The sequence below is a fragment of the Coturnix japonica genome, chromosome 1, assembly GCF_054131305.1.
Source record: "Coturnix japonica strain WE chromosome 1, WE-NBRP24, whole genome shotgun sequence".
Lineage (NCBI taxonomy): Eukaryota > Metazoa > Chordata > Aves > Galliformes > Phasianidae > Coturnix > Coturnix japonica.
In genome coordinates this window covers 7037662-7044314 of record NC_140663.1, presented here as the reverse complement: position 1 = coordinate 7044314, position 6653 = coordinate 7037662, and the positions used below count along the sequence as shown (strand labels likewise).

The 6653-nt window shown below is 36.9% G+C and overlaps 1 long non-coding RNA gene across 1 annotated transcript in view; it reads left to right on the top strand.

Moving 5' to 3' along the window:
* The first annotated feature begins 2184 nt into the window (after nucleotides 1–2184).
* Nucleotides 2185–6653, top strand: part of LOC146762258 (uncharacterized) — a 38707-nt gene continuing 34238 nt past the window's right edge. The window contains exon 1 of the long non-coding RNA XR_014947815.1: nucleotides 2185–2301. This is a non-coding gene — a long non-coding RNA (uncharacterized LOC146762258). The remainder of the gene's footprint in view (nucleotides 2302–6653) is intronic.

Sequence of the window (6653 nt, the reverse complement as noted above, 5' to 3'; positions counted from 1 at the left end):
AAATAAATGAGAATCTTTTTTCCCACAGTATACCTATAATGGTGGGTTTCATCCTAGAATTCCTACATTAATAACCCACAGTGAATAAAACATTAGCACATTTCACCATAACAACACTTTCCTGAAAGAATTTTTCAACATTCCTTCAAATCTATTAGATAATAATTTTTTCCTAAAAAAAAAAAAGAGAGAGAGAGAGAGAGAAAAGGCTTTCTCCTTTAATATTTCCTTCCTATCTTCTAACAAACAAAAGACAATTCTTTCATTTGAACAATGGGAACTATTTTAGAAAACTTTAATAGGCTTTAACAGTTTTTTTCTGAGAGCAAGTATTATTATCCCACTACTGGTGCTTTTAGCCTCATTATCAACAAGACAAATCATTTTTATTTAACTCTATTTATACATGTGGTTGACCAAGAGAAAATGTTTCTTAAAAGCCTCAATGAAGTGTTACCTAAATGTGGTTTTCAGCTATAAGTGATTTATTATGTATAAATTGAAAGATTTAATTCCAGAAGGCTGCAATATGCCGCACTCTTTCTCCTCATAGCAAGCTGTGTGTTAGCAAAGATTACAGCAGGTGAAAGTTCTAATATCTGTTCACCAGGCCTTATAAAATAATAACATCCAGGATCCATTTGGTTCTCATTAGATTCAAGATGGAAGGAGCAAAATCTTTTGAAGGAAGGAAATCTCCCACCCCCAAGAAACACACCATGCTCCCACAGAAATATAGGTGAGTTCTTTCTTTCCTCAAAATATGCATAGTAGGCAAAGAAACCAAACTTCATGGACCTACCACCTTCTAAAATCCGCTGATGTTTTAATCTCATAGTACATTACTAATTAATGATGTGTCTTATTCTTCTTTTGCCTTCCTGTGTTTTTTCTTCTACTATATTTTATAGCTCTGAATTTGTGTGGTTTCTGCTTCCTCTTTTTTTCTCTATTATGTCTCCTTCTAGCAGTGCTATGGCTCTCTGGCATATTAGACTAAAGAATTATCATCACTAGTTCAGGAAGTCATTTCAGTGGAGGCAGAGAGTAAACACTCTCACATTTATGATTCCGGCTTTCATTTGTTTGCTGTTTTGTGTGGGTATTCAGAAATTCTCTTGCTCAGAAATTCATCATGATTCAGACTTAGGAGGTTCTGTCACAATCTTCTCAATATAGCAGGCATCTGAGAGCTGGCTCAGAACTTCACTATTTTCCCCCTCCAAAATATATTTTTCCATTTCTTTCTCCAGATGTTCATATCTTTTTCTGTGACCAGAGATGCTGTCTAAGTGTGAATGGAAAAGGAAACTGTCAGTAACTCAGGCTAGGTATATAATTGGCAGCAAAACATTATGCTTCTCAAGTCCAGAACTTGTTTTTTCCATGATACATGAGAAGTGTAGACTTTCTGTCATCACAATTTATGTCTGGAATGGCAGCCTTAGGAGGGCCTTAAGGGTGAGCAGGTACTCAAATTTTCTTTATTTATCAGATAATTAATTCAGAAGAAGCCGTGGGAGTTAAAGAAGAAATTCTACTGGGTATGTATCTGCATGTTCAGGTGCCAAACTCAGTTCATTGCATCCTGCTGATTCCTAGCAAACTTTGAAACAAACCTTGTTAAATGTATTCCTCAGATTAACATCAAGGACAGAACATAGGTGTGTCTTTCTTTGATTATTAACTCAGTAATTTTTCAGTGGGCCTATAACATGTAAAAAAGGGGGAGAAAATTTGTTTGCTAGAATTCTAAGTCATTGCAATGATTCGTCCTACATAATGACTATTTTAATCACTGTATTTCCAGAGTAGAGGCATCTTGGAAATATCTCAGATGGTTTTAGTTACAAATACCCAAGCATAATTAGAGTGAAAGCAGTGTAAAAGCATGGTTCATGGTAGTCCTTGAGAGGTAGGTCAGCTCAGTATAAAAAATAAAAATAAAAAAAATTAAAGCTGGCACATTTATATCCTATCATCAAAAAGATAGGTAGCAGCTGTTGTAAAATGTAAATATATATCTCAGGGATATCAAGGGTGGTGTCCTGCCATCAAAAAACACATGAGCATTTCTGTGGTTGTTTGACTTATCCATTTTAATGACCTAATATGGTTTTCTGCTTCTTATGGTGCCTTGACTGCAGAGTTTTGAGAGATGAGACAATCTCCTATGCTGCAGAGGCAGCTGCAGCTAAGCCACATAAGTATTCTCAGTCTTACCAGTTCAGAGAAATCTGTCTAACTAACCTATTTGACCAGTATAATCCTTCATCTACAAATTGGAATCCTTCAAGTTAAGTAAGAGTTTTCCACTTCTTATTTTATCCTCTATTGGTTTATGTTTCATTTCTTAAGTAGAGACAAGTATAGCTGACAGGCTGAGGGAGCTGGGCTTGTTCAGCCTGGAGAAGGCTGCAGGATGACCTCATTGCAGCCTTCCAGTATGTAAAGGAAGCCTATAAACAGGAGGGGAGTAAACTCTTTATAAGGGTGGATAACAGCAGGACAAGGTAAAATGGTATTAAGTTGAAGGAGGGAAGATTTAGGTTGGATATCAGGAGGAATTTCTTTGCTATGAGAGAGCTGAGGTGCTGGCAGAGGCTGCCCAGAGAGGCTGTGGATGCCCCATCCTGGAGGTGTTCAGGGCCAGGTTGGATGGGGCCCTGTGCAGCCTGGTCTAGAATAAAATGGTTGGCAGCCCTGCCTGCAGCCGGTGTGGGGGGGGGGGAGCTGTTGGAGCTTCATGTTCCTTGAGGTCCCTTCTAACCAAACCCATTCTAGGATTCTGTGCAGTTAATTAGGCCAGAAAGTGCAGGATCCTGTCATAGAGCCAACTGCCACGCAGCTTAAGGGAGCTTTTGGGCTGTTCACTGTTTATGGGATAAGATGATTGACTCAAAGTCACACTTTTTAGTGCATGCTTGATCGACTCTCAGTTGTCGAACCAGGTGTCTACCATTAGCTCTTTCAGCACTCAGCTTGAGAAAGATTTGTGGTGTCTATGTGAGCCAGGCCTGAGTTGTAACCAGCAGTGTGTTCGTTATCTGCCTTAGCAAGGTTTTGTGTTTAACAGCAAGGCTGAAGGAGGAAGTGGAGGGGCAGTGTAAATCACACTGTCAGAGTGTGGTGGATCTTCACCCTGATCATCCAGGCACAATCACATCTGTGAGTCTAACATATTTTCAGTTCCCTGTTGATACCTTTCCTATGTGGAGCTCTCCCAGACATGTGTTGTCTATCTGTACAGTGCTGAACACTATCAGTCACCGAATATACACTTATTGCAATAAGATATAAGTAGTGTTTTATTGAGGTTAAATTGTCTGGAAAAGGCATGTCTTCCTGATGTGCTACTAAGCCATGCAGCTGGAGTTTTATGTCCAAAATGAAGAATGGATTATCCACATGAACATCTTCATTTTTCTTCAAATTTTCATCAGCAGAGGTTGCTGGTCTTTTCTCTGAGTACTGGTATGCTGTTACTCATTTTCAGGTTTAGTAAATTGTGTCTTGTAAAACAAGGAAACCTTCAATAAAGTGAGATGTCAACTCACTAAAACTCTAGAGCTTGTATTCTTAGGTGGATGGTTGGACTTGATGGTCTGTTTTGGTTTTTTTTTTTGGCATAAATGATTCTGTGATTTTATGACTCTAATAGCTAACAGGGATAGAAATGAAGTGGTACTGACAAATATAGCATATATATTAAGCACAGTCAGATGATGATGAGAGTTAAATTTATTATTATGATGATTATCATCATCTCCCTTTAGAGCCACAAAACCCAAGAGAAACCTAATCAGTCAGAAGCTCAAGTGAAGGATAGCACCCAGACATCTGTCATGAAGGAGAGAAGGGTAATGATGGGCACTTGAATAAATAAGCAGACTCCTGTAATCCCCAGCTAACCTGTGAGTTCCACATGTTCAGTTCAGATCATGTTTCAGTGTCTGAGTAGGCTTAGCAAGCACATTACTTGTCCTGAGGACTCTGACTTTTTATGAGACCTGTGATGATTTTTTCCAAGAGATCAACTGAATCAAGAGATCAAGGTCCCTCCACAGATGTGCTCCTCCAAATATTACTGTAAAGTTTCTGTCCTGTGGATGGCATAAAACTTTAAAAACTGGAAGATAATTTTACTTCTTAATTATGTTGTGGTATATTTGTGGTATCAAGGTATTTAACTGCAACATCTTGTTTTTACGGATCACAGTGATAGTAAAGAAAACAATTTGATACTTTGCTCAAAAGGCTAATTCAATAAATATTTTCCAAACTGGCTACATTTAGGAGCAGCAGGAACATCACTGATGTCAGACCGGAGACCAGAGAGTGGAGTGAAAGCTAGCAGGAGAACAAGGAGAGTGAGAACCGTGGCTGGGTTATTTCTTCCTGAGCAAGATAAGGCCAAAGCCAAAAAGAAATTCTTGCTGACAGGCAGAGGCATTTTTTTCCTGGGAGAGTGACAGATTCCAAATATATATATATATTTGCTTTTTGAATGGAGATAAAATCCTAAATTTTCACAGTGCAGTAAATACCAATGAAATTATATAAGGTTATCTCCGAGAGCTTGGAATGTGTTGCTTAACCTTTCTATACTGTTTTGTTTTGTTTCTGATCTTCAGGACAGAGTAAAATGTCTTTAACAAACAAAGATCTGAACCAAATAATTAAAGTTTTAGAAGGAACAGGATGGATTTATTGTTTCACAGTATTAAAATACTTTCAGTTACAATTATTCTTTATGAGATATCCAGTTCTATGCTGACTAAATAACAGTTACTGCAGTCACAGACAAACGATTCTTGTTATGCTCTATCCAGACATACAAAAAACAAACAAACAAACAAACAAACAAACAAAAACTGTGAGGAGCTTTAACAGTTTTCATAAATCCTTCATTAGATCCAAAGCCCTGGTTATTACTGTAATAATCAGACACATACAAACTCTTGCAATACTTTCTGCCATATTTTTTTTTTTTTAAATGTGATCTCAAAGACTGAATGTTCTGAAGGAAATAAGTCTAAATAACTGAATATATTTATAAAAGTGCATATTTTTGAGGCACTGAAGACGTACTTTCTGTGAGGTCAGATATGGTATCATATATGATTTAAGGAACAGCCAAGAACTTCGCACAAGAGATACTCACAGAATCACTTAGAGTTCTGCTTTGGCCTTTCAAGCCAAAGTATTTGTACTTTTTTTTTCCTCAGCCTTCCCTCTTACATAGAACATCACGCTTTGTCTCCACAAGCCAATTCTAAAATCTGACAGATGTTGAATTAAGAAAGAAAAATTAAGAAAGCCACTTCTAGGTATACTTTAGCTATGTCCCTGAAGAGTGGTGAGATGCACGAATATGAATGTTTATCTGGTTCATCCTCCCTTGAACATTTTGTCTGAGGATAGTTTGCATTTTTCTGGAATGCACTGCAGGAATTAGAAATCTGAATCAGCTCTAAAGTGTAAGCTCTGAGCTGAATGAAAATCCTTGGCTTAGTATAAGCACAACTCAGCAACAGTAAAACATCAGTGTGTAATCAACTTTATTTTCATCCTAGATCTAAAATGTGACACTGTACCGTGGTGCTACTGGGAATAAAATTAACTATCCCAGGTGGAAGAAACAAGGACACCAAGAAACACCGATGTCCTTTAAATCAGGAAGAGCCAATGCTGAGACATATGAAACATCCTAATGAATTGTGCGATTGGCTTAATAAAATTTATGGATATTTGCATTTATCAGTGAAACATTATTTGCTTAATAGGTGATACAGGAATTTTAATTTTCACAATAAAATGCAGTTCTTTTTTGGTGTTTTTTTTAAATCATTTTATTTCTTCCACTGTATTTCTGAACACTGATTATGAAGGAGGCAGCTAACAAGACAGATAGCAATGGGCAATATTTTGAACACTCTAATTCCTATATACATTACAATACTTTCAGAAATCCTTTTAGTGTTCAGTGCATCATCTGTCTCCTCTCCCTCCTTTCTTTTTTCTTTTCATTGGAAAATGAAAAAAAAAAAAAAAAAAAAAAAGAGAGAGAGAGAGAAAATGTTTGAAATAGAAGTTTGAATTAGAGGCTGATGGCAGATTTTGAACATAAAAAACTTTCATGCAGAGGTTAAATACTAAAGGTAGGAAAATTCATCTCAAGGCTGTACTGTGTATTGATAATCACTTGCCACCCCATTAGTACTGATTATTTTTGGCATAAAGTCAAACTGAACATTGTCTGCTTTACTGAAGAATGCAGACTTGCTACCATCTAGAGGTTAAAACAGATTTTTGCACTGAGCTTTCCATGCTGAAAATTCAGGGATACGAGTCTGTGAGAAGTAGCCATATCTGAGTAGAAAAGTATGACTTCTTAATTACGATGTGTAGCATAAAAGGAAAACTTCATCTTAAACCTCTACAGATTTCTAAAGAAAAGCCTTGCATTATTTTACGTTGACACTTCCGAATGTATCTTCAAAGAGAGAAATAGTGGCTTACTCTAATACTAGTAATGACGTGAAGATAGATATTGTCCAGAGATTATTTACTTTCTCAAGAGTTTAACAGGTAGATAAGAATAGTTAAATAAAAATAGAAGGAACCACTCAGGACGTGATGATAACATAATG